Source organism: Ahaetulla prasina, chromosome 6, assembly GCF_028640845.1.
Source record: "Ahaetulla prasina isolate Xishuangbanna chromosome 6, ASM2864084v1, whole genome shotgun sequence".
Lineage (NCBI taxonomy): Eukaryota > Metazoa > Chordata > Lepidosauria > Squamata > Colubridae > Ahaetulla > Ahaetulla prasina.
Genome location: NC_080544.1, coordinates 68,747,010 through 68,773,854, shown reverse-complemented (window position 1 = coordinate 68,773,854; position 26,845 = coordinate 68,747,010). Strand labels below are relative to the sequence as shown.

The window sequence follows — 26,845 nt, the reverse complement described above, 5'->3', positions numbered from 1 at the left end:
AAATGAAAGACCAGCTAGAAAATCTTCTAGTTTCTGGCACTGCCACATGCAAAAAGGCCAACTAATCATGGTGCATGTATGTGCGCCAGAAACCAGAACAGGAACAGGTGACATCATGTGTGCCAGGTGACATGGCTCCGTGTGCCATTTCGGGCACGTGTGCCGTAGGTTCGCCATCACCGGTTTAGTATTTCCATTTCATTCTAAACAGTGAAACAAACCAATTAAAATAATCCCCAAGATGATTTTTTTCTCTCTTTCAGCCTTCACATTCTTCTCATTCTTCTGTTTACCATTTACTATTATTCCCATCACTTTCAAAGTATAACAAATAATTGAGGAAAACCATTGGCACAGATTTTATTAAAAAGAAACTATGTGGTATATGTTTGTATACATACATGAACAGTGGAGACAATGAAAATTTTGCTCCTGAGTTTTTTGCAGTCTTCACAGTTTTTCAGGTTCTGTTTTAGGTGGTATTTCAAGATGTGTTTGTTTATTAAATTTATTATTATTTATTATTTATTTATTATTAAACTGGTGCCACCATCTCACTGAGAAGGCAACTCTTCTCTATATAAAAAACTAGAATGAAGGCGATGGATGGCACAAGGATGAGATCTTCTTACCCTATCAATCACCTCCAGCAGTGGCAACCCTTTGGGGCCCCAAACTAACCAGCAACACCAGGTTTGAGTCCCTTCGGGAACATCAAAAGTGTCGTAGCAATTCTCACCTCTGGTGGCAGAATCTTCCATAAGGTAGAGGCCACAGCAGAAAAATCTTTTCCTTGACCCCATAGAGCAAAATCTCTTATCAGATATAGTCCACAGCAGATATAGTCTTATGTTGGAGCAAATGCAGAATACAGAATAACAGAGTTGGAAGGGGTCTTGGAGGTCATCTAGTCCAATCCCCTTAGGCAGGAAATCCTATAGCATTTCAGACAAATGGTTGTCCAATCTATTCTTAAAAGCTTCCAGTATGGGAGGATTCACAACTTCTGGAGGCAAGTTGTTTCGCTGATTAATTGTTCTGTAACCTTAATTTTAGGTTGCTCCTCTTCTTGATTAGTTTCCATCCATTGCTTCTTGTACTGCGTTTAGGTGCTTTGGAAAATATCCTGTTTTCCCCAAAATAAGACATCCCCTGATAATAAGTCCAATCGGGCTTTTGAGCACATGGCAATAAGGCCAAGTGCTTATTTCAGGGTTCAAAAAAATATAAGACAGGGTCTTATTTTTGGGGAAACATGGTAGGTTGACTCCCTCTTTTTTGTGGCAACCCCTTAGATGTTGAAACACTGCTATCATGTCACCCCTAGTCCTTCTTTTCATTAAATTAGACAAATCCAGTTCTTGCAACTGTTCTTCGTATCTTTTAGCCCCTAATCATCTTTGTTGTTCTTCTCTGCACTCTTTCTAGAGTCTCCACGTCTTTTTTACATTGTGGCGACCAAAACTGGATGCAGTATTTTAAGTGTGGTCTTACCAAGGCATTATAAAGTGGTATTAAGACTTCATATAATCTTGATTCTCTCCCTGTTTTAGTGCAGCCTAGAATTTTGTTGGCTTTTTTGGCAGTTGCAGCATACTGCTGACTCGTATAGGACTCCACGATTCCTCTCACAGTTACTATTATTGTCCCAGGTGCCACCTATACTATACCTGTGCAATTGATTTTTCTTGTCTAAATGTAGAACCTTACTTTTTTCACTATTGAATTTCATTTTGTTAGATAGAGCCCAGTGTTCAAGTCTTTCAAGGCCCTTCTGTATCTTAAGCCTATCTTCTGGAGTGTTGGCTATTCCTCCCAGCTTGGTGTTGTCCACAAATTTAATGAGTTCCCCATCTATCCCTTCATTCAAATCATTGATGAAGATGTTGAAGAATACTGGGCCTAAAACAGAGCTTTGGGGTACCCCACTGTATACTTCCCTTCATGTAGATGAGTTCCATTGAGGACTCCATGTTGAATGTGGTTGGTCAGCTAGTTACTAATCCATCTGGTGGTAATTACAATCTGGTGGTTAGACCATCTTGTTCCATCTTTTATCAAGTAGTAGGTTGTGGTCTATTATATCAAATGCCTTACTGAGGTCCAAATAAATTATATCCACAGCATTTCTCTGGTCCATTAATTTTGTCACTTTGTCAAAGAATGCAATAAGATTTGTCTGGCATGATCTCTTTTTGATAAACCCATGTTGGCTTTTGGTTATGACTTTGTTTGCCTTTAGGTATTTTCAGATTCATTGCTTGATTAACTTTTCCAGAATCTTCCCAGGTATTGATGTCAGGCTGATAGCTCTGTTAGGTCTGTAGTTTCCTGGATCTATTTTCCCCATTTTTTTGAAGATGGGAACTATATCAGTTCTTTTCCAATCCTCTTGTAGTTCCCTGGTGCTCCAGGATCTTTGAAAGATACAGTTCAGTGGTTCTGAGATAATGTCTGCCAGTTCCTTCAGAACCTTGGGGTGTAATCCATCTTACCTGGTGATTTCAACTTGTCTAGAGTGGACAGATGCTCTGTTAACATTTTTTTGCCTATTTAAACTTGTATTCCTAATCTGTTTTTTACGGTACTGTTTTTGATAGGTTGAACTATTTTTCCTTTTAGGTAAAGACAGATGCAAAAAATGAGTTAAGAAGCAGTTTTGCTTTCTTCCTGTTGTTCGTTACATTCTTGCCATTTTCTCCCCTTGGTTGGCCAATCATTTCCTTGACCTTTTTCTTGTTTTTTACATGTTAAAAGAAGCTTTTTTTAAAAAAATCTTTTGTCACAAGCCTTAGTTCATTTTGAGCCTTGGCTTTCCTGACTTCACCTTTTCAGGCTCATACAATTTGCTGATATTTTACCTTAATTATGTGCCCTGTTTCCACTTTTTATACCTTCCCTTTTAGTTTAGTTGGGGCAAGACATCTCCTCAGCTATTCAGTACTTGTATCATAAAGGGCTCTAAAGGTAATAAAAACATCTTGAATTGGACCTGGAAGCAAACTGGTAATCAATGCAGCCCACACAACATGTTATATATGCCACTTTATGGCCCCAGAACTGTCTGTGCCAGTCCCTTTTATACCAGTTGTACCTTCTGAATACTCTTCAAGAGTAGCCCTATATAATGGCACATTGCAGTAATCCAAATGAGATGACCAGGCATGAGTGAGTGTGTGCAGGAGTATAATAAATTAGTACAATAAAATTGTGTCCTTGTCAAGGAGTAATTTTTCTGTCTTACACACAGCATATTATAGTTTGTTTGCATGTGTGTTTGTGAGTGAGTGAGTGAATGAATGTGTGTGCATATGTGTGTGTAAGAGAAAGTTCCAGTACAAATCTGGAATTGTCCTTAGCATTCAGAGTTGGGAAACATCACTGAAAGTATGAAACAGTTATGCAGAATAAGGAACTTGTGGCAGGAGGGCTGAATCCTCCGGCAGTTTTAACATCCATAACCAGAATGGAAACTGTTCTCATAAATAAAAGCTGTAATCTGGCATCCATCCCAGCGTGCAGATGGTTTCCCCTATGCTTGCTCCTTTGGAGTCTTTTTCTAGCTGAGGCTTACATAAGCATCTAGGCTGGAAACAGGTGTGTGCTTTGCAGGAAAGGTGCCAAACTTCATGTCCTGCCAGCTTTTTCTTACCAGTTCCTCAATAATTAAGAACAGGAAGTGCTGCTGAGAAGCCAAAGCTAGGTATGAAATAGAGGCAAGCCGGTATCTGTGTGTGTTGTGGCATGCTTAGTGATTCACATTTGATCTTTTCTGTTGTTGCTTCTTAAAAAGTCAACACATACAGATATGTGAAACTCATTTGAATTCCCCCTATAGTCTTTCTTTCATCTTTCCAAGCTAAATACACATTTGTGACGTAAAATCCATTGAAAAATTTAACAGGAGGAAGTTCTTTGTCCCCTTCTTTTCCATTGATAATCTGAAAAAACCTCTGTGGAATATCAAAGAGCTTTTTCTAAACCTATATGATTTGGTGATTGTACACGTAAATCTGATTTTGATTCTGAAACGGATTAGGATCTTTATAAGATCTATTTTATCAATTCATGTACAATTTTTTGTAATGTACAGGAGGAAAAGCCATGACCAAGGTGATGGTTTCAAGCTCCCAAAATCAAAAAAGACCCATTATGATTCTTCTATTTGTTTGTTTGTTTATTTGTTTTGTCAAGCATGTATTTTATGACAGATACAAGTGTAAACATAATTATAAATATGTAAAGGATACGAATAAAAGAAAACATTAGGACAGGGACGGTAGGCACACTGGTGCGCCTATGCACGCCCCTTATAGACCTCTTAGGAATGGGGTGAGGTCTACAGTAGACAGTCTAAGGTTAAAGTTTTGGGGATTTGGGGAAGAAACCACATAGTCAGGTAGTGCATTCCAGGCATTGACAACTCTGTTACTGAAGTCATATTTTCTGCAGTTTAATTTGGATGAGTTACCATGAGTTTGTATCTATGGTGTGCTCTTGTATTGTTTTGGTTGAAGCTGAAGTATTCATTGGCTGGTAGGACATTGTAGTAGATAAATTTATGTACTATGCTTAGGTCAGACCGAAAATGGCAAAGTTCTAAGTTGTCTAAGCCCAAAATTTTGAATCTGGTGTCATAAGGTATTTTGTTGCGAGCAGAGGAGTGGAGGACTCCTCTTGTGAAATATCTCTGGACTCGTTCAATTGTATTAATGTCTGATATGCAGTGCGGGATCCAGACAGATGAGCTGTTTAAGAACTGGTCTAGCAAAGTTTCGTATGCCCTAGTTTGCAGTTCAGTATTATCGGAGAAGAAGCTACACGAGATTAGGTTAACAACTCTTAATGCTTTTTTAGCAATGCTGTTACAGTGAGCTCTGGCACTTAGATTATTTGAGATGAGTACTCCAAGGTCTTTGACAGAGTGAGGGTTGTCTGTTAGGTTGTATCCATCCAGCTTGTATTTTGTGTTCTGATTTCTTTTGCCAATGTGTAAGTCAGAGCATTTGTTGGTTGAGATTTGGAGTTGCCAATTGTTTGACCATTCTGACACATAGTCAAGGTCTTTTTGTAGAGTAGCAGCATTGTCAGTGGTGTTGAATAGTTTTACATCATTCGCAAAGAGAGCTTATAATATGATCACAAAGGTCGTTTATATAAAGTATAAAGAGTGTTGGTCCTAGAACGCTGCCTTGGGGGACACCGCTGTTAACAGGTGAAAGATTAGATAAGGTGTACCCTATTTTGACTACTTGCTGCCTGTTTGATAGGAATGCATCTATCCACTTATGCAGGAATCTGGAAATGCCATAAGATTTTAGTTTTAGAAGTAGCTTGTTGTGTACCAGTGAATCAAAGGCTTTACAGAAGTCTATATAAATTGCATCTATTGATTTACCTGGTCGAGTTTTGAAGTCCATATATTTTTTTGAAGTCCATATGTTTTATAACTATATAAAAATATATAAAAACTATATAAAAATATAAAAATTATATGTTTTTCTAAGGAGATTTCTTTATTGTTCCTCATCTTACCTTATAGTGCAGACTATTTGCACCATAAATATATATACTCTGCGAGTTATTAGGGAGGAGCTGTTTTCATCCTCTTTCTCTCACACAAAGTATCTAAACTCTTGCTTCTCTTTCCATTCTTGGAAATCTGACAACATCACAGATGATCATATTAAAAAAATATGTGTTCGAAGCCAAAATTTGATTTGATAAAGCATCTCAGATTTGACCCTCTCTAATATCACAAAGGTAAAAGGGATGGGGGGAGAAAGCATATTTAGACCTGCAAAATTCTGTTATTGCAATATTACAAAATAATTTGTAGCATTAGCATTCATATCTTTGGGTTTTTTTTAGTCTACTCTATCTTGTTGAACAAGTGGTTCAACATGATAAAGAGCTTTTGTGAAAAAACAGAGGTGGTGGATGTTTGTATCAGGACAAACTGCAAAGAAGCTGTCCTCTTCTCTCTTTAAAGGATGATTGATTGATTATGAGACATCAAAGTTGTATTTTTACTTCTAGCAACCAGATGGATATATTTTTTCCATGATAAACTGTCTTTGACCTGGACTTTCAGGTATTCCAACTGGGCATCCATCTCCACTGTAGCTGAGTTCATCCATTTGGCTGCTGGTTATCCTCCTCTTCTCTTTCCTTCTACCTTTCCCAGCATTTGAGCCTTCTCCAGAAAGCTAGGCTTGTACTTTTATGATCTTAAGTATTCATTGCTGGATACTTTATATATATATATATATGACCTCACAGAAAGAAAATTGATTATTTCAACTGCAAACTCACTGGCCAGGCAATAATGCAATTTAACAACAGCAGATGTTGGTTGCAATTTAAATGTGCTGTTTAAAGACTGAAGAAGTTATTGACTTTGTTTTCTGGCAACACATATTATGAATCATTCTACAGATATAAGCAATGCATAAAACTGTCCTACACTAAGGGTAGACATGATCTTTATCTCACCATGGAACCCAACAGGAAAATCAATAACTTTTGAGAACTATATTTTTGATAGCGTTGGAATAAGTGGAATCTCTTGATTGCAGAAAATGATTCATTCATTGTCTTTTGGTGGCTAAAATAAATATTTTATTTCTAATCAAAACCTTAATTATTGGGACCAGAATATGGGGTGAAATAACAAAACTACATTTTATGCTATGGGTATTATTTTTCCTGAAACTCTGCACAGATGAGAATTTTGCAATAGAAGTGATGCTGTCCATGATTTTGGGTAAATCAAGAATATGTTAACCTCTGCAATTAAAAGTAAGCAGAAATGTCTTTCTACCTTATCATTTCCTAGTGGGCCCAACTAGCCACTAAACAGTCTTTATATTCTGTGTGTGCAGGAGATAGAAAACAAGAAGGAACAGATGTTATAACATTTGGTCCAATACTTGCAAAAAGAAGTGACTTCACATAGAACTGAGATATTTCAAACAAGCTCTCAAATTATAAATTATTAGTCTTTCATAGCCCTTTTGTTACAGAAGATAGGTAGATAGATAGGCAGATATATAGGGCTTGTAGTTGCATCATTTATCTGACATTTCATCTACAATATTATATTGCTTGCTTATCTACAACTTGCTGGCGAAGCAGAAGCAGACCTGTAGTAAAACTGAATTAATAAGTTGTGTAGGGACTTGATTAGAGAAAATCCATTTTAAACTTTCCATAAATTATATTCAAGTATAATATCTGAGATCTATTAAATATATTCAGCATAGAAAGAGTTTACTGATAACTACTTCTCAATGATGTTTGTGTCCTTGTTTGTATTTGGATTTATATTATTTCCTTTCTGTTGGAAGTTCATGGAAGTACAAGTGGGATTTTACCCTTATTTTATCCTGGCTCAAAATAATGAACTCATGGTCTTTCTTTTAACATCATGGTTGGGAACTTAAACTGCATCCAAACTGATACATGGCTTATGGGAATGTATACAACTTCTGAATTTGAGAGAACTTAATTACAATGTATGTTCTTGAAAGACGCCCTTGTAAATTTTGGAGAGATGCTATTAGACTCAGCTCTAATCAGCTTCCCGCTCCCCCAAAAAACTGGGATGGAACTCTCAGCATTTTTCAAAAGCATTTTTTCCCTACTCTTGCGCTGCTTTGCCATGGAACATGTTATGTATTCTTGTCTGTACCTTTAAATATTTGGGCGGGAAATCAGCACGTTGCTGATTGGACGAAGCCGCCAGTAGAACTGTATAAAAGGAGAGGTTTTTCCCCCAGCCTGTTGCTGGGTTCACCCTATATTAAAGAGCTGTTGTCACTACCCTGGTCTCCAGCCTCGTTACTTCCAGAACTTAACAGAACAGATACTAAAAACTGACCTATCCTGTTCCAGTTGGATCGGAGATTCCTTAGCTATTCCAAGTGGAAGAATTTTTTGTTCTTTTGCCAGTGAAATAAGTCCTGCCAAAGGACCAAGGGTATGATACGAAGAATGAGCTGCTCTGAATCGTGTTTCCCGCAAGAGACTGCAGGACAGTAAAAGGCCAATGTCTTTTTAGAAACAAAATATATTAAATGTGAAAGAATTATGGTTTGAAACAATCTTCATTTGCAGATAGGAAACAGAGCTATAAAAATACATGGCCCCTGCAATACTTCGAGCTATAGTTACAGCTGAAACACATGACCTTTTCTATTGCCTTCAGTTTTGAGGTGTATATATATATAGAAAACCTATTTACTGTATTCCATCTTTGTTCTGATCAGCAACTGTGGTTTAAAAAATTATTGCTAATTTAAACTCATATTCATACAAAGAGAGCACCAGTGTGGACTAGACCAAATTTAATTTTAACACATAATACAGCAAAGCTAAGACCTTTGTTACTATATTGCAGTGTGTATCAGCATCAGCAACTTTAAGATATGTGAACTTCAAAACCCAGAATTTATATACTAGTGAGATTGAGAAACACTGCTATAATGGTTGATATTTTTTCATTATTTCCTGATGTGTCTTTAATTGGAACCAGGCTGTATTCTGGACCGTATCCAGGTTATCATCTCTCTTACTCTTTCCCCTAACTCATAATTTTATGAAATCCTTTTATTTACTTGTGATAGAATACCTTCTTAAGTGCTCTAAAGGACCTCTGCTCATCTTCCATTTTTCAGTGACCAAGACATTAGTATCTGCCATTCTAAATTTCCCCAACATGATGCTTCCCTACACATACAATATGATCCATCTCTTCAGCACTGCCTCTACCCTCCTCTTATACCTATACCTTAAACCACTGAGAAAGAAAATATAAGGTGTATTTGACATTAGTACTATGAGAACAGAAAAAATAAATGGTTAGGACAAAAGATATACATTGTAAGATATATAAATAAACTAAGAAGCATTAGCATTGGGCAAGTCTCGGGGCCTATCAGAGACATTGAGTGGCAGAGGTAGATATGGAGGTTAATCCATCCTATCCTAAATCCCACCAAAATTCGAACTGTTTTAACAATTTTCCACTTTAGAGTGATTCTTATTCTCCCATCTTCATCCTTAAAATAAGCCTTAAAATAGATTTAATACAATTCTTAAATTGGAATTTAACAGCCAAACTCCCCAAACCCATCCAATAAAATCCTGCTTCACCAACTTTTCATCACCAACTTTGCCACTGCAGCACCCAAACAAAGTTATATTCCTCTCTCTCCATCACCACTAAAAAGTTGTCCAACTGGTTGCTACATCGGCTCTCAGGTATGAGCGGAGGGTAGAGGCAGTGCTGAAGAGATGGATCATATTGTACGCAGGGAAGTATCATGTTGGGGCATTACAGGAAATTTAGATTGGCAGATGATGGGGATTGGTAGCTGACTAGTTGACTTGGTTTCATTTTGAAGACTAATATATTCTGAAAGGATGGTTGCGTACCTCTCTATAACCAGTAAACTCATGACACTTTATTCAAGGAGCATGTGTTTGTTGGCCTACTTTGAGTTCAACCTTGATTTCAGATTGGAAGAACATCTTGGTACTTTTTCTCCAAATCAAATACTGTGAGTTTTTTAAATTTATTGTTTCAAATTCTTTTTATTTTTTTAATTGACAACTGCCAAAGTATATTTTTCTTCATAGCAGTTCTTTGTTTGTTTGCTTGTTTGCTTTGGATGCAGTTCATTTTCTTTACTCAAGCACTGATTGATGAAGAATTCCACAGCTAGTCCTGTTGATGTAGAAATAATACTTTCTTCATTCCAAATAGAGCAAACGGTCAACTGTATTCCATCTTCAGGTGGTTTATCGGTAAATACATGTTCTGTTACCAGCAGGCACCACTAATAGTTCCAGACAACTCCGGTCTGCAGTTCATTCATCATTTTGTTTGAGAGGGTGATGCTACAGTGGTTATGTCTGCAGTCTTGGCAGGATTAATTTGAGATGTATTCCCTGCTTCTCAAAGAGCTGCCTTCAGCTGCTCCTGTTGGTATTTCCGGTTCCTGTCATATGTAGATATATACCTGTAATGATGGCTTGTTGTGCTCTTTCTTAAGATTAAACTACTTGAAACAGATGAGAGAGAGAGAAGGTGAGAAAGAGGGAGGGAAGGAGCGAGCAAGTGCACACGCAAGAGAATGGACCATTCTGATTTATGAGCCACAGCGATAGCCAGACCAGTATTTTAACAATACATGCTGCTAGTCAAAAATTATGTGAATGCGAACTCCAAACCATCTAAACAAAGTAGGTCCTATCATTAGATGTGTCAGGTTACCTCAGGCAGCAGATGCTGAGGAACAGTAATGGCAACCTCTCACCTATTTCTGTTGACCTCCTGATTATTCAGCTCAGAAGGCAGAAGTGTGTATGCCACACAGTCTGTCATTGGTTCTCTTATCTAGCCTGCTGTCTTGGCTGTAGTGACAGACATAATTGTTTTGTTAGTCTTGACAAATGATTCAGCTGCTGGTCCAACTAGCTTATCTATGTGGAAGGAAGAGGGCACACCATCTTACCCTTCACTATGGGCAATAACATGGTTCATTATCCAATGGGCTGTATTGGCAACAACATAGGACTCTATGTCATTCCTGCAGCTATAGCAGCATAATAGAACAGTTTTTCATATTCTTTGTGCTGAATTTCACTGCAGGGATTCAATCTTACACATACTTATTTTGGAGGAGGTCCTAATGAGTAGAATGCAGAAATTAGAAAGGGAAAAAGGCATGTATGATATCATATGGGATATAAAAAAGTAATCCAGAGACACATTCTGATAGATGTGAACCTTCCATAAGGATCCAAGATCTTTTTGCGTTAGCTTGTTGTTCTGTCATATAACAAATGACAGAGCTGGCTGGCATGCAATCATCAAGCTATCGGGACAGATTTATTTCTCTTTGTTTCTCATGTTTCCTGCCTCCTTTGGCACTCATTCCACATGGTAGACAAATTAGAAGTTTGGAATGCTCACCAATTTTGAGAGAGCTGATAATGAGAACCAGTTTGGTCTAGTGGTTAAGGCATCAGGCTAGAAAACAGGAGACTGAGAGTTCAAGTCCTGCCGTAGCCATGAAAGCCAATGACTTTGGGTCAGTCATTCTTTCTCAGTCCAACCCACCTAACAGGATTGCTGTTGTAGGGAAAATACCAGGAAGAAGGTGAGTTGGATATGTTTGCCACCCTGAGTTATTTGTAAAAAATAGTAAAGATGGGATATTAATTCATTAAAGTAGAAATAATAGGATCTCTCCCTCCCCCCCCCTCCGATAATGTTGAAACCATATGCAATTTCAATCCTATGCTAAAACTTTTGGTTTACTGTTGATTTTGGAGCAGCCCTCTTTCATTTCAACACTTCATTAATGCTTTTAATGCATTTTTTATTTAACAAATTGATGTTTTTTGATGGATGAAATATTTATTGACTCTTTTTACTACAGTGTACTGTAAAAAGATATGATTTTTCCAATGTGTTTTACTTGGTTAATTAATGAGTAAATGAAAATTGACTACATTCAGATTTGAATAAAATGTACAGCTGGATAATTCATAACCACAATCAAAATATAACACTTAGCTATGTTGGAAAAAAGTGCACTGTTGTGTTCTAGATTTATTGGACATAATATATTTGAAATTTACCATTTTTTTCAACATAAAGAAGATTTGTTACTATAATATTTAGTGAACTCTACATGATGCACGATATGTTTATTTCCAATGTTAGACACATTGCATAAAGTATTTTGTTGTGATTATTTTTCTCGGTTTGATATTTTGTACTCTGGTGATTACTGAAGGGGAACTCTTGCTCATTGTACTATTATCTTAAAATCAGTATTTCAACCTACGTATAAAACAAACTTCTGAGACCTCTGAGGTTCTTCTAATTGGTATTTGTTTTAAAAGAATATTATAATAATATATAATAATATAATTTGTGGTAAAGCGCTATTTTAATTTTTTTACAGATAATTTTAATTCTGGCACTAGATCTAGGGACTCCGGATAATACATCAGATACAGTTTTGGAGTGGGGAGACAGCGCTTCTAATACTTCTTTAGGCCCAGAAGCTGGCTGGGTGACTTTGGGCCAGTCACTCTTGCTGAGCCCTTGATAGAGAAGCAAAAATCAAATCAGATCAAATAAAAACCTACAAACTTACATTGGAGCAGTGTAATAGATTATGGTCATAACTTTCGGTGGCCTTTATGCTATAGTTCAGAGGTGTCAAACTCAAGATCCACAAGGTGCTTAGATCTGGCCTGTGGGGCCGCCCTGGAAACAGCAAAGTACTGGCCTGTGTTGCCTCTGCCAGTAAAACCGGAGCTTGGGAGGCTGCAATGGCCTCCTGCAACTGTCTGACAGCAAAACTGGAGGTCAGGAGGGCTGCATGCGGTCCTCCCAAGCTCCGGTTTTGCTGGCAGAGGGTTGCAGGAGGCCGTCGCAGCCTCCCGAGCCCTGGTTTCGCTGGCAGAGTGCTTGGACCCCTGCAGGCCCCCCAGCATGAGTGATGTTGAGCTGGCCATGCCCAACCTGGACATGCCCACCCAGCCCCAAAAGTCAAACACAATCCTGATGTGGCCCTCAATAAAATCAAGTTTGACACCCCTGCTATAATGGATTAATCTGTCCTCAAACACTATCATCATCATCTCTTCCTCTTCCTCCTCCGATCTAATCCATCAGACCTTCCATGTCAGCCCATGTAGCATTAAAGTACCGTACTTGAAGTTCCCTTTCTTTCTCCTCCACTGTGAACTCCAGGTATTTTTTTCCCCTTGATCAATCCTTACCTTTACTTTTGCCTTTTCTACAAATGAATGAGCATACAATTTATTCTTCTTTTCCTCTCTTTGTTCTGGGCATTGGTGCATTTTAGTTATTGCTTTTCTCTATGGACTTGATTGCCGTTCAGAATTTTGAGGAGCAGGATTTTGCAGAGAAAAATAAAGTAACTTGGATAAGGAAATCAAGGAACCCTGCATTGTTTCAGAGAGCAATCTTATTTTGCTCGTCCAGCCCAGCATCACTGCAGAATTTCTTGAAGTACAATTGTTGGTTTCAGATGCCCCACAGAAACCTCCTTCAGTTGTTTGCCAGGGTGCATAAAAGAAGCTTTTAAAAGAAGAAAAATCCTCCATGGGAGAAGTGAAGAAGCCTCCCGACTATAAGACGCACCTAGCTTTTGGGGAAGAAAACAAGAAAAATAAAAATCTGCCTCGCAGCAGTTTGCCTCCTTGTAGCTAACAGCAAACAGCCTGGTCAGCTTCAGGACAGCCTGATCTAGCATGAGCAGCTGATTGGCGGTTGGATCTGTCTCCCGGAATACTGCCTATCAGCTGTTCCAGGCTGCGGGGATCGCCACTGCCCATCATCACAATTGCCACTGCCACCTATTGCTGCCTCAGCACACCCCATTTTCGGCTTCCATGTGTCCCGTGTTTGGTCTCTGCATGCTCCATTTTCTGCCTCCAAGCATCCCATTTTCAACACATTCCAGGAGGCCACCTATCTCCACCGAAAATGGGATGTGCGAAAATGGGATGTGCTGAGGCAGAAAATGGAGCGTGTGGAGGCAGTGATAGATGGCAGCGGTGATGGGTGGCAATGGTGGAGATGGGCGATGGTGATCTCCACAGCCTGGAACAGCTGATTGTCAGTATTCCAGGAGGCAGATCCAACCACCAATCAGTTGCTTGTGCTAAAACTTCAGGTGGCTTATAAAAATAAATAATAAAATTATTTATTCAATTTATTTAGACACAATTTTGATATATAGTACATGACCCTGAGCAGCTTGCAAAGTTAAAACATAAACAGTACAAAGAAACAAAAAAAAATCATACAAACGCTAAAGCATGAAACAATTAAAAGCAATAAAACTATCCTCTTCAATCAACTGAGAACATAGTTAATTCAGGAACAGTATAATCATTTGATAGGCATCATCACTACCTGATCCCCAAGCCTTCAGGCCCAGTCTGACCTTTGAGAGAATGATGTCCCACAGGATATTTGTGATGGCAGAAAAGATTCTTCTGAGTCCCAGGGGTGCAATAGGAAATCACAACTCGATGAGCTAATTCTACTTTATAGGAAAGCTCCATTGACAGAATCTTGTAAGTTTCAAAATATATTGAGCTTTAAAGCTAGAAAAGTCAGGGAGGAACTTTTCTGAGTCTCCTGCCCCACCCATCACCCAGTTCTGGGCTATGCTGTCTCTTATTTGACTGTTCTTTTGACAGTATTTCGGGGTCCAGTCTTAATGTAACGTCTTTTAATTTCCATTTTTAATATATATTTAATACATTTCCTGTGTATGTATGATACACACACACACACACACACACACACACAGACACACACAGACACACACAGACACACACACACACACACACACACACACACACATGTGTATATATTTAGATAGATAGATAGATAGATAGATAGATAGATAGATAGATAGATAGGTAGGTAGATCAATAATAGTTTACTTTTCTACCTACCAGTAGTTGCCTTGAGTGAAGCAAGATAATATCAGTCATGATATTGTAGTGAATGCTTTTTACCTCCATTCTTTTCTCTAGCACTTGTATTAAAGTGTGTGTGTGTGTGTGTGAGAGAGAGAGAGAGAGAGATCAGGGAATGGTACCTGTATGTATCAAAAGTGTGAAACTTTACTAGAGAAAATTGTGAAAGAAAATGAATCTTTCTGAATTGATAAGTAAACTGTGAAATGTCAAGAAACTCTGGTTAAATGTTTTGACATTACTGTGCTCCTTAATGGTCTTTTCTTTGCTATCATAGAAGTGATGTGAAAAAATGGAAAAGAGCTAATATGATACAAAGGGTAGAGTGATCACTCTGGATGTGGATGGGTTCATAGTGCTCCAGATTGAGCCTTCCAAAAAGCCCAGCTAAATAAATTTAAAATATTAAAGTACTTTATAGATTAAAAGTGCACTATTGTCTTCAGAATAATAAAAACACTCTTAATGGATCCACAGCTGCACTGAAAAAAAACAAGCCCCAGGTTTTCAAAACAGTATATGCAAACCGTATAGTATAAGAAGATATATCCAGTTCTTTGGGGGAGGGGTACTGTATGTTCTCCTAGCTCTTTAGTTTGAGCTTTTATATAAAATAAATTTGCTTGAGCCTGCTTGCATGAAAAGGATTTTTATATTGCTGGCCAAATGGCCGTCATTATTTTGATAGAAAGGAGAGAAGAGAATGCCGGGAACTGTTAAATTTAGTAAATTATACTATATTTAGTAGGACTCAGGTTAGAAGAATGAAAACACACTCAAAAGAAAGAGGATTATTTTAAATTGCCCTAATTTTTCTCTGAAATATTTAATATAAGTTATAATTGATTAGGTTTCTTATCTTATTTTTTCCTGGAGCAAATAATGGAATATGTTTTCTGTAGATGAAATTTTGATGGATGTATGAGTGATTTTACTATCTATATAAGAGAAATATAAATGTATTGCATTTCTTTGACTAGATTATCCTATTATAGCCCTTGAGCATTTTATCTCCATGAAATTTATTATTCTTTCCCTAATTTAATAAAGAGTGACCTTTTTGTGTATCAGATGCAAAAAATACATACCCATTTAGAACTTATGATATGTTTTAGTCATTTCTGATAAATAGCTAAAGTGAAGAGTAATTGACTTCTTCAGGATATATTTTTCTAAACCATTGCAATATACGTTGTACAAAAACAATAATTTATCATTTCATTTTACAGATCTGGGAGATTGTTCATTTATGAAAACAAACAAAATGTACTTCTAATTTAAAAACAATGATAGATCTTGTTCTTTCAATATATTTACACAAATTTAGCCAACTCACATTACCAAATTTATATGTATGATCTAAAATTAGCCTGGTTACCATAATTGGTACTTAGAATAATGTGATAAAACTGATAATTCACAAATGTGTGTAATATATTGTACACAGAAATCAATATATTAAGGAAGAATACATTGCAATATGTTTATACATGTATGTATAAAAAGACATAGATTGATGAGAAAAGTATGCATTTCAGTTAAACAATGTACAAATATTTTTATTAGATAATATATGGACAAAGTGTTAAAAATATTACTTTTTGCCAAATTTGCATAGTAAAATTCACTACGGATTTCATACTCAAGACTCTCTTCCAATTATTTTAGGAGATTTTAATAAAGCAAACTTAAGGAAAGAGCTACCAAAATATTTTCAGCATGTCAATTGTCTTACTAGGGGCAAGAATACTTTAGACCAGTGCTACACAACATTAAAAGATGCTTATTGATCTTTACCATGAGCAGCTATGGATCACTCTGTTCATTATATGATTCATTTTGTACCTGCTTATAGACAAAAGACTTAAACCTATGAAACCAACAATTAAATCGGTAAAGACTTGGACTGAGGAGGCAAAGCTAAAGATACAGGTTTGCCTTGATTGCACTGATTGGAATGTGTTTGAAGGTACCTCTCCAGGCTTGGATGAACTCACAGATACTGTAACATCATATGTCAGTTTTTGTGAATACCTATGTGTGCTGACCAGAAATCTAAGAATATACAGTAATAATAAACCTTGGTTCATAGCTGAACTTAAACAGTTGCATTGTACCAAAGAGGAAGGCGATAGAATGCTGTACAATCAGGCCAGAAATATATTAACAAGAATGATCAGAGCAGTAAAAAGAAGCTACTCTGAAAACCTAAGAAATCAGTTCTCAACAAATGAACCAGCCAACGTGGAAAACTCTTAAAAATATCACCAGTTACAGCCATTCTGTAGGAAATCAACAACTGGCAGATGACCTGAATGTGTTTTACTGTAGGTTTGAGAGAAAACTACTGCCACCCATCTCCACAATGCCCATCTCAGACACACCGACTTCTCCCAAGCCTCCTACAACCTACCCCATCCCATTGGGCCCACCACCTCTGTCTGTCATCTGCACCTCTATAACGGTATGGTTTGGCTCTCCAACCAAACAAGACAGACACAGACTTCAGTGGATAATTAGAACTGCAGAGCAAAACAATTGCCTGCCTTCTATGGGGACTTGTATACTGCATGAGTCAAAAAGAGGACTGTGAAAGTATCTACAGACTCCTCGTATCCGGGACATAAATTGTTTCAACTTTACCTCAACTTTACCCTTATAGGCCTCTGCATACCAGAACAACAAGACACAAGGATAGTTTTTCCCCAAATGCCATCACTCTGCTAAACAACTAATTCCCACAACACTAGTTAATTTTAACTACTAAGACTGTATTACTATTATTCTTCTTTAACCCTACTAGCACCTGTCTCTTCCCACTTGTGGCTATATCCATTTTGCTTGTATATTTACAATTTATATTGTTTTTATTGTTTTCTGGTATGATTTGATTGCTTATTAGTATCCCATGACTATCACTAAGTGATTCTTGACAAATATATTTTATTTTTTCTTTATGTACACTGAGAGCATATGCACCAAAGACAAATTCATTGTGTGTTCAATCACACTTGACCAATAAAGAATTCTATTCTATTCTAAAAGGGAACTGGGGCAAAAACAAAGTTGTAGTTGGAAAATTGGAAATGAGGACTGAATCTTGAGTGGGGGGATGTAGGGCAGTGGCTTATCTCTCAAGATCTTAGCTGTCTGGTGGATGAATAGAATGGATGGAGGAAAAGGCATCTGTTACCTTCCTGGTTTAGAGAACTGATAGGTGAAACTTAAGGCATCTCTCCAAACCTCTTAGGAAGTGGACAGCATGATTGTCTTGATTCCCGTTGACCTCTGAATACTAGTGAGAACACTCTGGCAAGTTCTGGTGTAAAAAAAATGTATCTCTTCATTTCACTTTTCATAGAAGACAAACACAATATATTGCTTCCCTCTTTCCTCTCCAGTTTTTGGTATATGGATCTGACTATTTCCTTCCTTACCAACCTGCCACCATCCAAAAGTGACATATGAAGGTGTATGTCCCAATTGCAAGATACTAAGAATATGAACTTGTTTCAAAATGTAAGTAGTGGTAGTGATTGTCGAATAAATGTCAACACATCCCCCAAAGGTATCAAATTCAGACTTTTAAAATGGCATCTTCATTGAAAACTCCCTTGAGTTCTTAATAGGATTACTTTTTTAAATGGCCCCAAACAGAATTATTCTGTTAATGGCCCAAAATATTCTTAAGCATGCTCTGCTTCTAGAAATGTTTTATTTTTATTTTATTTTATAAGAAGTGCAATACAGTGGAAAGTTATGAGAGAGAGAGAGAAAAAAATGAAACTATACAACTCAGACTTAATATAGGAATGTGCATGTATTCCCTTGTAATGATGGCATCTATTGTATAGTCTGGGTCCTGAAAATGAAAAGAAAAGTCTTTTATATGAGTATAGTCCAAGTAGAGTCTAAGTATAGAATTGGACATAAATTAATAAGTCATCTATGAATGGTTCAGGGTTTGGTTTAAAATTACTTTCTATGGTACTCTGTGGTAATTTTCAAACTGTTCTTTCTTTGTTCTTTTTCCCCAAGATGCATTGCTTTTCAATTTTCTTTTTTCTTTTTTTCTCCTATTTTCTTATCTCCCTTCTCCCCCCCCCCCTGTGTAATTTGTTTGCAGGCAGGTTGTCTGTTTGATTTACTGTGTCTTTTCTCAATAAGATTATGATAAATGGGCAGCTTGTTCAGTGAGAACTATTTACACAGTGAGGTCAAGTCCATGTAAACAGATGAACGGCACTCATCCTACCTTTCCCCTCCTGCTCCATACTTGTAATTTATTCCCATTTTCTTACAACAGAACAGAATCACTAAGATAATATAACAAAGGTCCTTCAGTTGCCACAATCTACAGAATGTTGATTATGACACAGGATTAGACCTGTGTAAGGAAAAGTGTTCCACAAAGCATCTCTCTATGAATAAAGAATAGACCTGTTCTCATTTTTAGTTATCTTTTTTGGATATCCTTTGCTAGGAATTCTGGGTAAAGGCTAATCATCAGAATGGCATGTATGAGGATCAATCTCAATTTAAGTAAAACCTGAAACTTTTGGAGCCCTGGTGGCGCAGTGGTTATGCAATATTGCAGGTTAACTGGAGTTTGATCCTGATGGGTTCAAGGTTAATTCAGTCTTCCATCCTTTCAAAATGAGGACTTGGATTGTTGGGAACAATATGTTGACATTTTAAACTGCTCAGAAAGCACTGTGAGGTAGCATATAAATCTAAGTGCTATTGCTATTCTGTGAAGGTGGTGTGAGTGCTGGGAATAAAATACTGTAATTCAAAAGAGTTTATTAGAAAAGCTGGAACACCAGATGATTGATCTTCCCTATAACGAAACTCTGTATGCCTGCATGCCCTTTGGAACATCTTCCACCTGGAGAATAGAAGGGCCGTGACCCTGCCGGCATTTTCTAAGGCCCTGAAGATGTGCCTGTGTTCATGGGCATGAAGGGTGGAACATCATTTGGAGTTTGTCACCCAATTGGCTTTCATGGCTAAGGCAGAACTTGAACTTACAGTGAGGTGGCTATGTTGATGGCTGCTGATTGTGTTTATTTCATATTATATTGTGTTAGCAATTTGAATTAACAACTATGGGGATGACAGAGATCCCCATAGTATCCCTAGTAACATCAAATATGTGTACATGGAAGACACTAATCCCCTTTAATGAAATGGCAAAAAGGAGTTTATGCAGTTCCCCCTAGTGTCATCGTCCATAGCCTAAGTCCCTTTGGAGGTTTTTGGGGTGCAGCTTCAGAATTCTCCAGTTTTCATTCATACAAATGTGGGATACTGCAATTCCAATACATCTGAAGTAGTAACAAGTTAAGAGACCATTGTACATAATGTTCCTGGAAATAGCTACCTTGGCATAGAAAATTCCATAGCCCAGGAAACTTCCTTAGTATATGATGGGCATGTCCTATGGTTTGTCTTGAGTTTCAGATTCTTACAGGCACATGATCCCATAAATTCTACTTAAGTACTGCATTTGATAGCTATAAAATACTTATTCTTTCATGAAAGAAACCATATTCGTAAACACCATCATACAAATAATCTGTTTCCTTCCCTATTGTCGGCTTGAATCCTCCTATTAATTGGTTTGGTTAGTTGTCTTAAGGTACGGAAAGGTTAAAAAAATACCAGTATTGTTTTACCCACCTTCTTTTCACTTTTTTCAAGTTGTAAGTTTAGGGTTCTCCCCCTTTTCTGTGCTGTTTGTATTTCTTTTCAAGTTCTTTTAAGCTCTTTATTCACAAAATAAGTAATGGTCTGCACAGTGAATTCCAGAGCCTAAATGGTTTGCTAATATCCTCTCATACTGCACTTCAGGTGAATCCTATAATTGATGACAGATAGAGGGATTTGATATGTATAAGAGATCACAGAAATGCTTTAAAGCTTTGCAAAGTGGTAAACTTGTATGGCTATTCTAGAGGTAATTCCTGATTGCAATAAATCCATGGGAAACTGATGAGGATGCTTCTAGGGTACTTGCCACGTTATTCTGCCATAATTCTGGAGTGGCAGAAATGCACCATTAAAGGCAAAGAGCCATGGGAATGATGGACCATAATTAGTTGTTACCGTAATAGTTTTGATTGAATGTGTATAGATATTGTAAGCAGCTCTTTTGGGAGCCAGTGCTCTTAGGGAACAGTTAAACAGAGCGGTGCTTAGTAAATGAAAAAGGGTCATCCTGCCCTTACCCAGCCTGCCTCTCCAGGTCCATAATTAAAATGTCTGGCAGTTATGAGAGAGCTGTGGAATAATCATGTCAAAGTGCTCAAAACATGCTATTCTTCAAGAGAAGCCAGCTCATTCAGAATGCAAGAGATGGGCCACAGAGCGTGCAGCTGTACTCTTTCCAAATTAGGAACCTGAAAAAACTTTGATATTTCCTGCAAAACAATATTTCTGTGGGTCTAAAGATTTAAAGGCAGGAGAATGGAAAATGTGGTATTTACTACATATTACTGAAATGTGAAAATTACTCCAATTTTCTTTCCAATTTCCAATGGGAAACTTAGGAATCGGGTGATATAAAAAAATCTATGTTCACTTTTTCCTTCCTTCTCTGGATTGAATTAATAATTATCTAAATATACTAAGCAATTTTTTGTTTACTTTGCAATGTTTGTCCTTACTTTTTAGCAGTGGTGAAATCCAATTTTTTTACTATGGGTTCTGTAGATGTTGCTTGGTGGGCGTGGCAGGGGAAGGATATTGCAAAATCCCCATTCCCACCCCACTCTGGGGTCAGCCAGTGGTGGCATTTGCCGGTTCTCCGAACTACTCAAAATTTCTGCTACCGGTTCTCCAGAACCTGTCAGAACCTGCTAGATTTTCACCCCTGCTTTTTAGATAACAGAAGCAAAGATGCAAATGATGAGAGCCTCACTAGGTGGCTCAGTGGGTAGGACTCTGAGCTTGTCGATCAGAAAGGTCGGCAGTTCGGCGGTTTGAATCCCTAATACAGGCCTCCTGCATGAGCAGGGGGTTGGACTAGATGACCTCTAAGGTCCTTTCCAACTCTGTTACTGTTACTGAGGTAACAACGGATATTAATTATTAATTAATTAAAATGGATCAACAGTTTGTAGTCCTCTGTCTCTCTGACAGAGGTTATAGTCATAGTTTTGTTTTTATTTATTTATTTATTTATTCGTATTTCTACACCGCCCTATCTCCCTAAGGACTCAGGGCGGTGTACAGCCATATAAAAACACACAAATATACAAAATAAAACATTCATCTAAAAAACTTATTATAAAGGCCAAATATTTAAAATAAGATATAAATAATAAAACCCAATTTAAAACCAAAGCTAAAATTTAGTCATTTAAAAATTTAAAACCCTAGTCCAGTCCTGCGCAAATGAATAGATGTGTCTTAAGCTTGCGGCGGAAGGTCCGAAGGTCAGGAAGTTGACGAAGTCCTGGGGGAAGCTCGTTCCAGAGGGTGGGAGCCCCACAGAAAAGGCCCTTCCTGGGCGTCGCCAGTCGGCACTGCCTGGCCGACGGCACCCTGAGGAGTCCCTCTCTGTGAGGCGCACGGGTCGGTGGGAGGCATTCGGTGGCAGCAGGCGGTCCCGTAAGTAACCCGGCCCTATGCCATGGGCGCTTTGAAGATCATTACCAAAACCTTGAAGCGCACCGGAAAACCACAGGCAGCCAGTGCAGTCTGCGCAGGAGAGGTGTTACATGGGAGCCACGAGGGCTCCCTCTATCACCCGCAGCTGCATTCTGAACTACCTGAGTCTCCGGTGCTCCTCAAGGGAGCCCCATGTGAGAGCATTGCAGTAGTCCAGCCGAGATGTCACGAGAGCATGAGTGACCGTGCATAAGGCATCCCGGTCTAGAAAGGCGCAACTGGCGAACCAGGCGAACCTGGTAAAGGCTCTCCTGGAGCGGCCGTCAAATGGTCTTCAAAAGACAGCCGTCCATCCAGGAGAACGCCCAAATTGCGCACCCTCTCCATTGGGGCCAATGACTCGCCCCCAACAGTCAGCCGCGGCTGCAGCTGACTGTACCGGGATGCTGGCATCCACAGCCACTCCCTCTTGGAGGATTGAGCTTGAGCCTGTTTCTCCCCATCCAGACCCGTCGGCCTCCAGACACTGGGACAACACCTCGATAGCTTCATTGGGGTGGTCCGGTGTGGAAAAGTACAGCTGAGTGTCGTCAGCGTACAGCTGGTACCTCACACCGAAACCACTGATGATCTCACCCAGTGGCTTCATATAGATGTTGAACAAGAGGGGCGAGAGAATCGACCCCTGAGGCACCTCACAAGTGAGGCGTCTCGGGGCCGACCTCTGCCCCCCCGTCAACACCGTCTGCGACCGATCGGAGAGATAGGAGGAGAACCACCGATAAACGGTGCCTCCCACTCCCAATCCCTCCAACCGGTGCAGCAGGATACCATGGTCGATGGTATCAAAAGCCGCTGAGAGGTCTAATAGGACCAAGGCAGAGGAATAACCCCTATCCCTGGCCCTCCAGAGATCATCCACCAACGCGACCAAAGCCGTCTCAGTGCTGTAACCGGGCCGAAAGCTGGACTGGAACGGGTCTAGATAGACAGTTTCCTCCAGGTACCGGGGCAGCTGACATGCCACCACACTCTCTACAACCTTCGCCGCGAAGCGAAGGTTGGAGACCGGACGATAATTTATAAAGCTAAAGATAATTTATAAAGCTAAGACATTAATAGTATGTATGCTTATCTCTAGCAAAATTAAAGCATAAAAGATGCAACAAGGAAACTTATTTCAGAGTAAAAATGGCTACAATTTTCTGGAGTGGCTTTCCATTAATAAAGGTGGATCTCCAAGAAACAATTCCATTCTAAAAATGTTATTAAAATGCCATATATTTTATATGAGATCTGTAAAACATATATTTAGTATACTTCAACAGAATAATGTAGCAGTAAATATTTCATGTATTTAATTCCACCCCATGCCATGCTTGATTCTTTTCCCCAGAAAGAAATGTACTGCGGAAGGTTCTTGATAACTTCATTTGCAAATATTAAATCTGCACAAGTCATATATATCCTCATGACAATTTGGCATGTCTTATTCTTTAAAATAATCACTAAAGGTATATTTATTTAACAGACCTACTGTTTTAAACAAATGTGCATGCTGCCACTCTTTAAATCGGGTAGGGTGTAATATTAAGCTGAGACATCATATCCTTCCCAACTCCCATCATATGTGATTCCCCATAAATTCATCTGACTTTGAGCAGAGCAGTCATTCTAGTGTGCTTGTAATTTGCCTGTAGTTTCAAATATACCACACCATTGTCAGAGCATCTGAACCCAGCTCCCAAGTACTTCAGGTGAGGCACTTGGGAACGTGTTTCTGCTCCTCAATCTCAGAGAAAAGGCAGGGCATGTGATATATGGTACATTTTCAGAATCTTTCTGGTTCATTGCAATGAACTCTAGAAATTATGGCTGCTAGGCAAAGTCAAGGGAAGTTGTGGAGGTGCAGCTGACGGGAAAAGAGCATTGTAGAGTACTGGACCCTTAGTCTAGGTGACAGATTGGCCAGATTAGGCCTGTAGGCCGGAGCTGCTTCAGTTGTTTGGTGTTGGCTGCTAACTCTGTCATCAAGGCATAACCCATCAAGTGAATAACAGGATATTTAGATATTTGTTAGAAAGTCATAATAATTGAAAATCTCCCCTATTAGGACTATAAAAAGTCACTCCAAAGCAGTAGTGGAGTCTTTTAATTTCAGTCGCTACCGGTTTGCTTGCGGGCACGGGTGCTCTCATGCACATGTGCGATGCTTCTGCATATGCGCAGAGATGTCTGGGCAGGTAGGTGGAGCCTCCTGCTGCCGCCGCTACTGGTTTGCCTGATCTGGGGCGAACCGGTAGCAACCCACTACTGCTCCAAAGCCAACTGAGTTAGTCTTAATGAATGGCCTCCTTCTATAGTGTATAGCATGTGAAGGAAGTGGTTGAAATCATAAGAGGTCATTGCATATTATTCGTCTTTCAGATTTCTATAAATTTCAATAAGAGGCTCTTCCAGCTTAATGGCAAGTCCTTTAATGGCCTAATCTTAAAAATTGCTGTGACATGAAAGCTCTGAGAGCTTCAATAGGAATGATACAAGGCACATACTGTCGTCTGTTTTAATATCTATGGAAACCACTTATAAAGTCCTAAGGATATTATTAGATGGTACACTCAATGTATTGTAGGGGAAATATGAGACAGGCCTCTTGTTAAGATTAAACTGTGATTAATTGATTAAACAGTGATACCACTATGGTTCTACTCATCTGAAGTCATTTTCTGCTTTTAAATAAAATCATTTTTATTTAATGCTTTTCTGGAATTGAAATGAAACAAAGGTAAAAAACATTTAAGTTCATAATTATTTATAACAATATTATTGATTCAGAAAAAGCTAATTGCCTTTATATGAATGTTTAGGGTGGATTAATTTCCCTTTTGTAGTAGGCCTTAGGTTCTTCTTCATCTCCTTCATCTGCCCATGCTTTCATTCCTCTTTATACATCATAAAACTTCAGCTTGGGTTGGTTTTCTGTCAGATGTTTTAATATGCTGTGACAGGATTTTTTTTCACTATATGTGCGAAATGGAATATTCAGTGTTTCAAACAATTATGTACTGTATATTATTAGATTGTTAAAGAACAAGTAATTTATACTAATAACATTCTGCAAAAATCTTGGCTGAATTCACAACAATAGAATATTGTTATTTTATTTGTTTTTAATTATGTGTGCCATTATAGCATTCTTGGAGGTTTTGTTATGGATCTCCATTTTCTAGAGTCTGAATCTCTCCCTCCCTCCCTCTCTCTTTTGTGGGAGAGGAAGTTTTCCTCACTTGCCATCTTATCCCTTCCTCCCCTGCTTTTGGGATGCTTACCATTAGGTGCAAAGGCTTTTCTACATCCTCCACCCTTTATTAACATCTCAACATTCTGGTTTAGCTTCTTAGAAAGTGTCTTTTCCCTTTTAGTTTCTAAAGGCTTTAATTTCTTTTAATTGTTCAAGTTTCCTTTAATTTCCTGGGAGTTCTCTTAATCCGCAAAATATAAACATTGATTAGTTTTTTTTTATAGAGAGCAATCTCTATTTACTTCCCAGAACTGATTTATCACTCAGAAGTTTGTTTTTAGTCCTTGTTTGTTTTTGTGCTTCAAAGTTACGTATATGGCTTACAAAATGGATTTCAGTTCCACAAAGTAAACTGTATCAGGAAACTGACTCCATAGGAAAAGTAGAGCTATACTTTATTGGATTTGGCTACAGTATCAGAATCTTGCAAGCCTAATTTAGCTTTACATCCTATCCCTGTTACTGTATATCCCAGTTAGTCAGGGAGGATCCTTCCTGAGTTGCTTCTGAATATTACCTTGCCTCCTAGGACTAAAAGAATGTTTCAGTCCTCTTTGCTCATATAATGGTTCGTAACCATTTGCCTCAAGGCCACCTCCCTAATTCTCTATAGCTACATTAGTTGTAATGACTTGTTTGTCTTTCATTTGATACTATCTTAATATTTATTGTACCTCACTTCATTTGGCAGCATGGGCATTGTATTGTAGTACTGTCATTAACCTTGTTATATTGATTGTCGTAGCTAGGATTTTCATAAAAACTTATCCCATCTCAGAAAAACTACATTAAAGGAGAACTACTAGAGGAAGACAATGCAAGTTGGTTTTATGTTTCTTGGGAATGAAGAATTCCCCCTCCACTCTCAACACTCTGCTTTCCTCCCTCCTGCACTGATTTGTGTCTGGAACGTGAGAATAACATCACAGATGGATATGCTGCTCTTCCAAGAGCATGTTCATGCATTTTAATTGCTGGCATCTTTACTTGTTACTGGTGTAATTGTGAGTAGACTTTGTTTTTGTATTGATAATTAGGGAGGCTAACAGATGGTGAAGGTTTAGTTTAAAGTAATGTGTCCATTAAAGAAAATCTACTGTATGCAGCTGAAGAATCTTTGTTGTTGCAGAACATCACTGCTTTTAACAGGACTCCTTGTCTTGGGAGACTTGCATAAAAATAGATAAAGGATGGCATCAGTATTTCTCCAAACAATATAATGACTAATTTTTAGCCTGAAATCCTTAGGATCAGTGTAGTCCAGGTACTATATTTCCTTGTATCTGGAACTAGATTCATTTAAGGGGATGCTTTTTATCAATGCATGCCATGTGGCTTGGCATAAATTCAAACATCGGGGGGAAAAAAAGTCTGCTCCAAATCTGC

General features: G+C 38.3%; 1 protein-coding gene across 9 annotated transcripts in view; it reads left to right on the top strand.

Annotated features, from left to right (window-relative positions):
* EPHB1 (EPH receptor B1) overlaps positions 1–26,845 on the top strand; it is a 454,416-nt gene that overhangs the window by 78,422 nt on the left and 349,149 nt on the right. Inside the window, exons 1-2 of one of the 9 annotated variants that reach the window (XM_058187161.1) lie at positions 11,051–11,168; positions 17,946–18,063. The exons of 6 other annotated variants lie outside the window; for them this stretch is intronic. The gene's annotated coding sequence lies outside the window, so the exon portion shown is untranslated. Of the gene's footprint in view, positions 1–11,029; positions 11,169–17,945; positions 18,064–26,845 lie in introns of those variants that run through there. 2 more of the 9 variants (XM_058187160.1, XM_058187164.1) reach the window with 2 other exon arrangements.